At 45.8% G+C, this 12,376-nt stretch overlaps 3 non-coding genes across 3 annotated transcripts; all 3 read right to left on the reverse strand.

Moving 5' to 3' along the window:
* Positions 1-1,683: 1,683 nt before the first annotated feature.
* On the reverse strand, positions 1,684-1,756 carry TRNAM-CAU (transfer RNA methionine (anticodon CAU)). The gene has a single exon. It is a non-coding gene; the product is annotated as a tRNA-Met (tRNA).
* A 2,153-nt stretch (positions 1,757-3,909) lies between these two features.
* Positions 3,910-3,982, reverse strand: TRNAM-CAU (transfer RNA methionine (anticodon CAU)). The gene has a single exon. It is a non-coding gene; the product is annotated as a tRNA-Met (tRNA).
* Positions 3,983-7,248: 3,266 nt separating this feature from the next.
* On the reverse strand, positions 7,249-7,321 carry TRNAM-CAU (transfer RNA methionine (anticodon CAU)). Its single transcript has one exon. It is a non-coding gene; the product is annotated as a tRNA-Met (tRNA).
* Between the last annotated feature and the right edge of the window lie 5,055 nt (positions 7,322-12,376).

Consider the following 12,376-nt stretch of genomic DNA (forward strand, 5'->3'; position numbering starts at 1 on the left):
ATATCAGGATCACAGGAACTCACAGGGGAAGCTGAAGATCATCCAGCAACTAATGGCTTATGCTGCTAGCTTTAAATAGGCCACTGGGCACCAGAAATTGTCACGCATTGTGTGCGCTTTGGCGTACGCACATGCGTACTAGCACATGAAGTTTCTCGGCCGTTCTCGCTCTTCTGCACATTTGCATTGGCAAATATCTATGTGCCAATCTTCTGCAAACCATTCTCTGACAGAGACATCATCTTTTTTTTCCACACCTTTGAAAAAGCCCTTTTGAATTCCTCGGTGCTTTGTTCTTTCTGTGTGATGAAACTAAGGGAAGCATGTCACATAGATGGAAAATGCCTCTGTTGTTCCAGGATGAGTAGACATTGTATCTTGCAAGGTCTGTTGGATGCAGAGCTAAAGATTTTAGCTGGGTGGAATATGGTGGAAGGCAAAAGAGCACTGAAAGCTTGATCTTCCGGTCAATTTTCCATCCATATGGTTTCCTACAAGACCCAAGGGATGAAGAGTAGTGTTTTTCATAGATTAAGGACCCCAAGGCTCACAAAATGGTTAGAGAGTAGTGCCCCGTGTGAGGATCGAACTCACAACCTTCAGATTATGAGACTGACGCGCTACCTGCTGTGCTAACGAGGCCAATTAGTGAAAGTGATATGTGTGTCATAGCTGGACACCATACTTGGAAGCTGATGGCGGTGGCACATCTTTTTTTTCCCTTTGGTTTTCTCTATTTTTCTCAAAACAAGGCAGCCAGTTTTCCCATATGGTCTAGCGGTTAGGATTCCTGGTTTTCACACAGGCGGCCCGGGTTCGACTCCCGGTATGGGAAATTCAAGTCCTTTTAACGACCCGCACACTCCTAGTGCTGAAACCTCAAAGCTGTTTTTCCATTGTAACCTCCAATCATTCCCTTGTTGTCAAAGTACCAAGGGTCAAAGCCAGGGATGCAGACAAGACAGGTCAAGCCGGGTCAGGACAGGAAATGAAATACTATCAGGAACACAGGAACTCACAGGGCAAGCTGAAGTTCATCCAGCAACTAATGGCTCATGCACGCGCTTTGCCGTACGTATATGCGCACTGGCACATGAATTTTCACACATGAATAATATCAGGATCACAGGAACTCACAGGGGAAGCTGAAGATCATCCAGCAACTAATGGCTTATGCTGCTAGCTTTAAATAGGCCACTGGGCACCAGAAATTGTCACGCATTGTGTACGCTTTGGCGTACGCACATGCGTACTAGCACATGAAGTTTCTCGGCCGTTCTCGCTCCTCTGCACATTTGCATTGGCAAATATCTATGTGCCAATCTTCTGCAAACCATTCTCTGACAGAGACATCATCTTTTTTTTCCACACCTTTGAACAAGCCCTTTTGAATTCCTCGGTGCTTTGTTCTTTCTGTGTGATGAAACTAAGGGAAGCATGTCACATAGATGGAAAATGCCTCTGTTGTTCCAGGATGAGTAGACATTGTATCTTGCAAGGTCTGTTGGATGCAGAGCTAAAGATTTTAGCTGGGTGGAATATGGTGGAAGGCAAAAGAGCACTGAAAGCTTGATCTTCCGGTCAATTTTCCATCCATATGGTTTCCTACAAGACCTAAGGGATGAAGAGTAGTGTTTTTCATAGATTAAGGACCCCAAGGCTCACAAAATGGTTAGAGAGTAGTGCCCCGTGTGAGGATCGAACTCACGACCTTCAGATTATGAGACTGACGCGCTACCTGCTGCGCTAACGAGGCCAATTAGTGAAAGTGATATGTGTGTCATAGCTGGCCACCATACTTGGAAGCTGATGGCGGTGGCACATCTTTTTTTCCCTTTGGTTTTCTCTATTTTTCTCAAAACAAGGCAGCTAGTTTTCCCATATGGTCTAGCAGTTAGGATTCCTGGTTTTCACCCAGGCGGCCCGGGTTCGACTCCCGGTATGGGAAATGCAAGTCCTTTTAACGACCCGCACACTCCTAGTGCTGAAACCTCAAAGCTGTTTTTCCATTGTAACCTCCAATCATTCCCTTGTTGTCAAAGTACCAAGGGTCAAAGCCAGGGATGCAGACAAGACAGGTCAAGCCGGGTCAGGACAGGAAATGAAATACTATCAGGAACACAGGAACTCACAGGGCAAGCTGAAGTTCATCCAGCAACTAATGGCTCATGCACGCGCTTTGGCGTACGTATATGCGCACTGGCACATGAATTTTCACACATGAATAATATCAGGATCACAGGAACTCACAGGGGAAGCTGAAGATCATCCAGCAACTAATGGCTTATGCTGCTAGCTTTAAATAGGCCACTGGGCACCAGAAATTGTCACGCATTGTGTGCGCTTTGGCGTACGCACATGCGTACTAGCACATGAAGTTTCTCGGCCGTTCTCGCTCTTCTGCACATTTGCATTGGCAAATATCTATGTGCCAATCTTCTGCAAACCATTCTCTGACAGAGACATCATCTTTTTTTTCCACACCTTTGAAAAAGCCCTTTTGAATTCCTCTGTGCTTTGTTCTTTCTGTGTGATGAAACTAAGGGAAGCATGTCACATAGATGGAAAATGCCTCTGTTGTTCCAGGATGAGTAGACATTGTATCTTGCAAGGTCTGTTGGATGCAGAGCTAAAGATTTTAGCTGGGTGGAATATGGTGGAAGGCAAAAGAGCTCTGAAAGCTTGATCTTCCGGTCAATTTTCCATCCATATGGTTTCCTACAAGACCCAAGGGATGAAGAGTAGTGTTTTTCATAGATTAAGGACCCCAAGGCTCACAAAATGGTTAGAGAGTAGTGCCCCGTGTGAGGATCGAACTCACGACCTTCAGTTTATGAGACTGACGCGCTACTTGCTGTGCTAACGAGGCCAATTAGTGAAAGTGATATGTGTGTCATAGCTGGCCACCATACTTGGAAGCTGATGGCGGTGGCACATCTTTTTTTCCCTTTGGTTTTCTCTATTTTTCTCAAAACAAGGCGGCTAGTTTTCCCATATGGTCTAGCGGTTAGGATTCCTGGTTTTCACACAGGCGGCCCGGGTTCCACTCCCGGTATGGGAAATGCAAGTCCTTTTAACGACCCGCACACTCCTAGTGCTGAAACCTCAAAGCTGTTTTTCCATTGTAACCTCCAATCATTCCCTTGTTGTCAAAGTACCAAGGGTCAAAGCCAGGGATGCAGACAAGACAGGTCAAGCCGGGTCAGGACAGGAAATGAAATACTATCAGGAACACAGGAACTCACAGGGCAAGCTGAAGTTCATCCAGCAACTAATGGCTCATGCACGCGCTTTGGCGTACGTATATGCGCACTGGCACATGAATTTTCACACATGAATAATATCAGGATCACAAGAACTCACAGGGGAAGCTGAAGATCATCCAGCAACTAATGGCTTATGCTGCTAGCTTTAAATAGGCCACTGGGCACCAAAAATTGTCACGCATTGTGTGCGCTTTGGCGTACGCACATGCGTACTAGCACATGAAGTTTCTCGGCCGTTCTCGCTCTTCTGCACATTTGCATTGGCAAATATCTATGTGCCAATCTTCTGCAAACCATTCTCTGACAGAGACATCATCTTTTTTTTCCACACCTTTGAAAAAGTCCTTTTGAATTCCTCGGTGCTTTGTTCTTTCTGTGTGATGAAACTAAGGGAAGCATGTCACATAGATGGAAAATGCCTCTGTTGTTCCAGGATGAGTAGACATTGTATCTTGCCAGTTCTGTTGGATGCAGAGCTAAAGATTTTAGCTGGGTGGAATATGGTGGAAGGCAAAAGAGCACTGAAAGCTTGATCTTCCGGTCAATTTTCCATCCATATGGTTTCCTACAAGACCTAAGGGATGAAGAGTAGTGTTTTTCATAGATTAAGGACCCCAAGGCTCACAAAATGGTTAGAGAGTAGTGCCCCGTGTGAGGATCGAACTCACGACCTTCAGATTATGAGACTGACGCGCTACCTGCTGCGCTAACGAGGCCAATTAGTGAAAGTGATATGTGTGTCATAGCTGGCCACCATACTTGGAAGCTGATGGCGGTGGCACATCTTTTTTTCCCTTTGGTTTTCTCTATTTTTCTCAAAACAAGGCAGCTAGTTTTCCCATATGGTCTAGTGGTTAGGATTCCTGGTTTTCACCCAGGCGGCCCGGGTTCCACTCCCGGCATGGGAAATGCAAGTCCTTTTAACGACCCGCACACTCCTAGTGCTGAAACCTCAAAGCTGTTTTTCCATTGTAACCTCCAATCATTCCCTTGTTGTCAAAGTACCAAGGGTCAAAGCCAGGGATGCAGACAAGACAGGTCAAGCCGGGTCAGGACAGGAAATGAAATACTATCAGGAACACAGGAACTCACAGGGCAAGCTGAAGTTCATCCAGCAACTAATGGCTCATGCACGTGCTTTGGCGTACGTATATGCGCACTGGCACATGAATTTTCACACATGAATAATATCAGGATCACAGGAACTCACAGGGGAAGCTGAAGATCATCCAGCAACTAATGGCTTATGCTGCTAGCTTTAAATAGGCCACTGGGCACCAGAAATTGTCACGCATTGTGTGCGCTTTGGCGTACGCACATGAGTACTAGCACATGAAGTTTCTCGGCCGTTCTCGCTCTTCTGCACATTTGCATTGGCAAATATCTATGTGCCAATCTTCTGCAAACCATTCTCTGACAGAGACATCATCTTTTTTTCCACACCTTTGAAAAAGCCCTTTTGAATTCCTCGGTGCTTTGTTCTTTCTGTGTGATGAAACTAAGGGAAGCATGTCACATAGATGGAAAATGCCTCTGTTGTTCCAGGATGAGTAGACATTGTATCTTGCAAGGTCTGTTGGATGCAGAGCTAAAGATTTTAGCTGGGTGGAATATGGTGGAAGGCAAAAGAGCACTGAAAGCTTGATCTTCCGGTCAATTTTCCATCCATATGGTTTCCTACAAGACCTAAGGGATGAAGAGTAGTGTTTTTCATAGATTAAGGACCCCAAGGCTCACAAAATGGTTAGAGAGTAGTGCCCCGTGTGAGGATCGAACTAACGACCTTCAGATTATGAGACTGACGCGCTACCTGCTGCGCTAACGAGGCCAATTAGTGAAAGTGATATGTGTGTCATAGCTGGCCACCATACTTGGAAGCTGATGGCGGTGGCACATCTTTTTTTCCCTTTGGTTTTCTCTATTTTTCTCAAAACAAGGCAGCTAGTTTTCCCATATGGTCTAGCGGTTAGGATTCCTGGTTTTCACCCAGGCGGCCCGGTTTCGACTCCCGGTATGGGAAATGCAAGTCCTTTTAACGACCCGCACACTCCTAGTGCTGAAACCTCAAAGCTGTTTTTCCATTGTAACCTCCAATCATTCCCTTGTTGTCAAAGTACCAAGGGTCAAAGCCAGGGATGCAGACAAGACAGGTCAAGCCGGGTCAGGACAGGAAATGAAATACTATCAGGAACACAGGAACTCACAGGGCAAGCTGAAGTTCATCCAGCAACTAATGGCTCATGCACGCGCTTTGGCGTACGTATATGCGCACTGGCACATGAATTTTCACACATGAATAATATCAGGATCACAGGAACTCACAGGGGAAGCTGAAGATCATCCAGCAACTAATGGCTTATGCTGCTAGCTTTAAATAGGCCACTGGGCACCAGAAATTGTCACGCATTGTGTGCGCTTTGGCGTACGCACATGCGTACTAGCACATGAAGTTTCTCGGCCGTTCTCGCTCTTCTGCACATTTGCATTGGCAAATATCTATGTGCCAATCTTCTGCAAACCATTCTCTGACAGAGACATCATCTTTTTTTTCCACACCTTTGAAAAAGCCCTTTTGAATTCCTCGGTGCTTTGTTCTTTCTGTGTGATGAAACTAAGGGAAGCATGTCACATAGATGGAAAATGCCTCTGTTGTTCCAGGATGAGTAGACATTGTATCTTGCAAGGTCTGTTGGATGCAGAGCTAAAGATTTTAGCTGGGTGGAATATGGTGGAAGGCAAAAGAGCACTGAAAGCTTGATCTTCCGGTCAATTTTCCATCCATATGGTTTCCTACAAGACCCAAGGGATGAAGAGTAGTGTTTTTCATAGATTAAGGACCCCAAGGCTCACAAAATGGTTAGAGAGTAGTGCCCCGTGTGAGGATCGAACTCACAACCTTCAGATTATGAGACTGACGCGCTACCTGCTGTGCTAACGAGGCCAATTAGTGAAAGTGATATGTGTGTCATAGCTGGACACCATACTTGGAAGCTGATGGCGGTGGCACATCTTTTTTTTCCCTTTGGTTTTCTCTATTTTTCTCAAAACAAGGCAGCCAGTTTTCCCATATGGTCTAGCGGTTAGGATTCCTGGTTTTCACACAGGCGGCCCGGGTTCGACTCCCGGTATGGGAAATTCAAGTCCTTTTAACGACCCGCACACTCCTAGTGCTGAAACCTCAAAGCTGTTTTTCCATTGTAACCTCCAATCATTCCCTTGTTGTCAAAGTACCAAGGGTCAAAGCCAGGGATGCAGACAAGACAGGTCAAGCCGGGTCAGGACAGGAAATGAAATACTATCAGGAACACAGGAACTCACAGGGCAAGCTGAAGTTCATCCAGCAACTAATGGCTCATGCACGCGCTTTGCCGTACGTATATGCGCACTGGCACATGAATTTTCACACATGAATAATATCAGGATCACAGGAACTCACAGGGGAAGCTGAAGATCATCCAGCAACTAATGGCTTATGCTGCTAGCTTTAAATAGGCCACTGGGCACCAGAAATTGTCACGCATTGTGTACGCTTTGGCGTACGCACATGCGTACTAGCACATGAAGTTTCTCGGCCGTTCTCGCTCCTCTGCACATTTGCATTGGCAAATATCTATGTGCCAATCTTCTGCAAACCATTCTCTGACAGAGACATCATCTTTTTTTTCCACACCTTTGAACAAGCCCTTTTGAATTCCTCGGTGCTTTGTTCTTTCTGTGTGATGAAACTAAGGGAAGCATGTCACATAGATGGAAAATGCCTCTGTTGTTCCAGGATGAGTAGACATTGTATCTTGCAAGGTCTGTTGGATGCAGAGCTAAAGATTTTAGCTGGGTGGAATATGGTGGAAGGCAAAAGAGCACTGAAAGCTTGATCTTCCGGTCAATTTTCCATCCATATGGTTTCCTACAAGACCTAAGGGATGAAGAGTAGTGTTTTTCATAGATTAAGGACCCCAAGGCTCACAAAATGGTTAGAGAGTAGTGCCCCGTGTGAGGATCGAACTCACGACCTTCAGATTATGAGACTGACGCGCTACCTGCTGCGCTAACGAGGCCAATTAGTGAAAGTGATATGTGTGTCATAGCTGGCCACCATACTTGGAAGCTGATGGCGGTGGCACATCTTTTTTTCCCTTTGGTTTTCTCTATTTTTCTCAAAACAAGGCAGCTAGTTTTCCCATATGGTCTAGCAGTTAGGATTCCTGGTTTTCACCCAGGCGGCCCGGGTTCGACTCCCGGTATGGGAAATGCAAGTCCTTTTAACGACCCGCACACTCCTAGTGCTGAAACCTCAAAGCTGTTTTTCCATTGTAACCTCCAATCATTCCCTTGTTGTCAAAGTACCAAGGGTCAAAGCCAGGGATGCAGACAAGACAGGTCAAGCCGGGTCAGGACAGGAAATGAAATACTATCAGGAACACAGGAACTCACAGGGCAAGCTGAAGTTCATCCAGCAACTAATGGCTCATGCACGCGCTTTGGCGTACGTATATGCGCACTGGCACATGAATTTTCACACATGAATAATATCAGGATCACAGGAACTCACAGGGGAAGCTGAAGATCATCCAGCAACTAATGGCTTATGCTGCTAGCTTTAAATAGGCCACTGGGCACCAGAAATTGTCACGCATTGTGTGCGCTTTGGCGTACGCACATGCGTACTAGCACATGAAGTTTCTCGGCCGTTCTCGCTCTTCTGCACATTTGCATTGGCAAATATCTATGTGCCAATCTTCTGCAAACCATTCTCTGACAGAGACATCATCTTTTTTTTCCACACCTTTGAAAAAGCCCTTTTGAATTCCTCTGTGCTTTGTTCTTTCTGTGTGATGAAACTAAGGGAAGCATGTCACATAGATGGAAAATGCCTCTGTTGTTCCAGGATGAGTAGACATTGTATCTTGCAAGGTCTGTTGGATGCAGAGCTAAAGATTTTAGCTGGGTGGAATATGGTGGAAGGCAAAAGAGCTCTGAAAGCTTGATCTTCCGGTCAATTTTCCATCCATATGGTTTCCTACAAGACCCAAGGGATGAAGAGTAGTGTTTTTCATAGATTAAGGACCCCAAGGCTCACAAAATGGTTAGAGAGTAGTGCCCCGTGTGAGGATCGAACTCACGACCTTCAGTTTATGAGACTGACGCGCTACTTGCTGTGCTAACGAGGCCAATTAGTGAAAGTGATATGTGTGTCATAGCTGGCCACCATACTTGGAAGCTGATGGCGGTGGCACATCTTTTTTTCCCTTTGGTTTTCTCTATTTTTCTCAAAACAAGGCGGCTAGTTTTCCCATATGGTCTAGCGGTTAGGATTCCTGGTTTTCACACAGGCGGCCCGGGTTCGACTCCCGGTATGGGAAATGCAAGTCCTTTTAACGACCCGCACACTCCTAGTGCTGAAACCTCAAAGCTGTTTTTCCATTGTAACCTCCAATCATTCCCTTGTTGTCAAAGTACCAAGGGTCAAAGCCAGGGATGCAGACAAGACAGGTCAAGCCGGGTCAGGACAGGAAATGAAATACTATCAGGAACACAGGAACTCACAGGGCAAGCTGAAGTTCATCCAGCAACTAATGGCTCATGCACGCGCTTTGCCGTACGTATATGCGCACTGGCACATGAATTTTCACACATGAATAATATCAGGATCACAGGAACTCACAGGGGAAGCTGAAGATCATCCAGCAACTAATGGCTTATGCTGCTAGCTTTAAATAGGCCACTGGGCACCAGAAATTGTCACGCATTGTGTGCGCTTTGGCGTACGCACATGCGTACTAGCACATGAAGTTTCTCGGCCGTTCTCGCTCTTCTGCACATTTGCATTGGCAAATATCTATGTGCCAATCTTCTGCAAACCATTCTCTGACAGAGACATCATCTTTTTTTTCCACACCTTTGAAAAAGCCCTTTTGAATTCCTCTGTGCTTTGTTCTTTCTGTGTGATGAAACTAAGGGAAGCATGTCACATAGATGGAAAATGCCTCTGTTGTTCCAGGATGAGTAGACATTGTATCTTGCAAGGTCTATTGGATGCAGAGCTAAAGATTTTAGCTGGGTGGAATATGGTGGAAGGCAAAAGAGCTCTGAAAGCTTGATCTTCCGGTCAATTTTCCATCCATATGGTTTCCTACAAGACCCAAGGGATGAAGAGTAGTGTTTTTCATAGATTAAGGACCCCAAGGCTCACAAAATGGTTAGAGAGTAGTGCCCCGTGTGAGGATCGAACTCACGACCTTCAGATTATGAGACTGACGCGCTACTTGCTGTGCTAACGAGGCCAATTAGTGAAAGTGATATGTGTGTCATAGCTGGCCACCATACTTGGAAGCTGATGGCGGTGGCACATCTTTTTTTCCCTTTGGTTTTCTCTATTTTTCTCAAAACAAGGCAGCTAGTTTTCCCATATGGTCTAGCGGTTAGGATTCCTGGTTTTCACCCAGGCGGCCCGGGTTCGACTCCCGGTATGGGAAATGCAAGTCCTTTTAACGACCCGCACACTCCTAGTGCTGAAACCTCAAAGCTGTTTTTCCATTGTAACCTCCAATCATTCCCTTGTTGTCAAAGTACCAAGGGTCAAAGCCAGGGATGCAGACAAGACAGGTCAAGCCGGGTCAGGACAGGAAATGAAATACTATCAGGAACACAGGAACTCACAGGGCAAGCTGAAGTTCATCCAGCAACTAATGGCTCATGCACGCGCTTTGCCGTACGTATATGCGCACTGGCACATGAATTTTCACACATGAATAATATCAGGATCACAGGAACTCACAGGGGAAGCTGAAGATCATCCAGCAACTAATGGCTTATGCTGCTAGCTTTAAATAGGCCACTGGGCACCAGAAATTGTCACGCATTGTGTACGCTTTGGCGTACGCACATGCGTACTAGCACATGAAGTTTCTCGGCCGTTCTCGCTCTTCTGCACATTTGCATTGGCAAATATCTATGTGCCAATCTTCTGCAAACCATTCTCTGACAGAGACATCATCTTTTTTTTCCACACCTTTGAACAAGCCCTTTTGAATTCCTCGGTGCTTTGTTCTTTCTTTGTGATGAAACTAAGGGAAGCATGTCACATAGATGGAAAATGCCTCTGTTGTTCCAGGATGAGTAGACATTGTATCTTGCAAGGTCTGTTGGATGCAGAGCTAAAGATTTTAGCTGGGTGGAATATGGTGGAAGGCAAAAGAGCACTGAAAGCTTGATCTTCCGGTCAATTTTCCATCCATATGGTTTCCTACAAGACCTAAGGGATGAAGAGTAGTGTTTTTCATAGATTAAGGACCCCAAGGCTCACAAAATGGTTAGAGAGTAGTGCCCCGTGTGAGGATCAAACTCACGACCTTCAGATTATGAGACTGACGCGCTACCAGCTGCGCTAACGAGGCCAATTAGTGAAAGTGATATGTGTGTCATAGCTGGCCACCATACTTGTAAGCTGATGGCGGTGGCACATCTTTTTTTCCCTTTGGTTTTCTCTATTTTTCTCAAAACAAGGCAGCTAGTTTTCCCATATGGTCTAGCAATTAGGATTCCTGGTTTTCACCCAGGCGGCCCGGGTTCGACTCCCGGTATGGGAAATGCAAGTCCTTTTAACGACCCGCACACTCCTAGTGCTGAAACCTCAAAGCTGTTTTTCCATTGTAACCTCCAATCATTCCCTTGTTGTCAAAGTACCAAGGGTCAAAGCCAGGGATGCAGACAAGACAGGTCAAGCCGGGTCAGGACAGGAAATGAAATACTATCAGGAACACAGGAACTCACAGGGCAAGCTGAAGTTCATCCAGCAACTAATGGCTCATGCACGCGCTTTGCCGTACGTATATGCGCACTGGCACATGAATTTTCACACATGAATAATATCAGGATCACAGGAACTCACAGGGGAAGCTGAAGATCATCCAGCAACTAATGGCTTATGCTGCTAGCTTTAAATAGGCCACTGGGCACCAGAAATTGTCACGCATTGTGTGCGCTTTGGCGTACGCACATGCGTACTAGCACATGAAGTTTCTCGGCCGTTCTCGCTCTTCTGCACATTTGCATTGGCAAATATCTATGTGCCAATCTTCTGCAAACCATTCTCTGACAGAGACATCATCTTTTTTTTCCACACCTTTGAAAAAGCCCTTTTGAATTCCTCGGTGCTTTGTTCTTTCTGTGTGATGAAACTAAGGGAAGCATGTCACATAGATGGAAAATGCCTCTGTTGTTCCAGGATGAGTAGACATTGTATCTTGCAAGGTCTGTTGGATGCAGAGCTAAAGATTTTAGCTGGGTGGAATATGGTGGAAGGCAAAAGAGCTCTGAAAGCTTGATCTTCCGGTCAATTTTCCATCCATATGGTTTCCTACAAGACCCAAGGGATGAAGAGTAGTGTTTTTCATAGATTAAGGACCCCAAGGCTCACAAAATGGTTAGAGAGTAGTGCCCCGTGTGAGGATCGAACTCACGACCTTCAGATTATGAGACTGACGCGCTACCTGCTGTGCTAACGAGGCCAATTAGTGAAAGTGATATGTGTGTCATAGCTGGCCACCATACTTGGAAGCTGATGGCGGTGGCACATCTTTTTTTCCCTTTGGTTTTCTCTATTTTTTTCAAAACAAGGCAGCCAGTTTTCCCATATGGTCTAGCGGTTAGGATTCCTGGTTTTCACACAGGCGGCCCGGGTTCGACTCCCGGTATGGGAAATGCAAGTCCTTTTAACGACCCGCACACTCCTAGTGCTGAAACCTCAAAGCTGTTTTTCCATTGTAACCTCCAATCATTCCCTTGTTGTCAAAGTACCAAGGGTCAAAGCCAGGGATGCAGACAAGACAGGTCAAGCCGGGTCAGGACAGGAAATGAAATACTATCAGGAACACAGGAACTCACAGGGCAAGCTGAAGTTCATCCAGCAACTAATGGCTCATGCACGCGCTTTGCCGTACGTATATGCGCACTGGCACATGAATTTTCACACATGAATAATATCAGGATCACAGGAACTCACAGGGGAAGCTGAAGATCATCCAGCAACTAATGGCTTATGCTGCTAGCTTTAAATAGGCCACTGGGCACCAGAAATTGTCACGCATTGTGTACGCTTTGGCGTACGCACA

Source organism: Lithobates pipiens, unplaced genomic scaffold, assembly GCF_037356315.1.
Source record: "Lithobates pipiens isolate NorthernLeopardFrog02 unplaced genomic scaffold, aLitPip1_a1.2 Scaffold_8, whole genome shotgun sequence".
Classification (NCBI taxonomy): domain Eukaryota; kingdom Metazoa; phylum Chordata; class Amphibia; order Anura; family Ranidae; genus Lithobates; species Lithobates pipiens.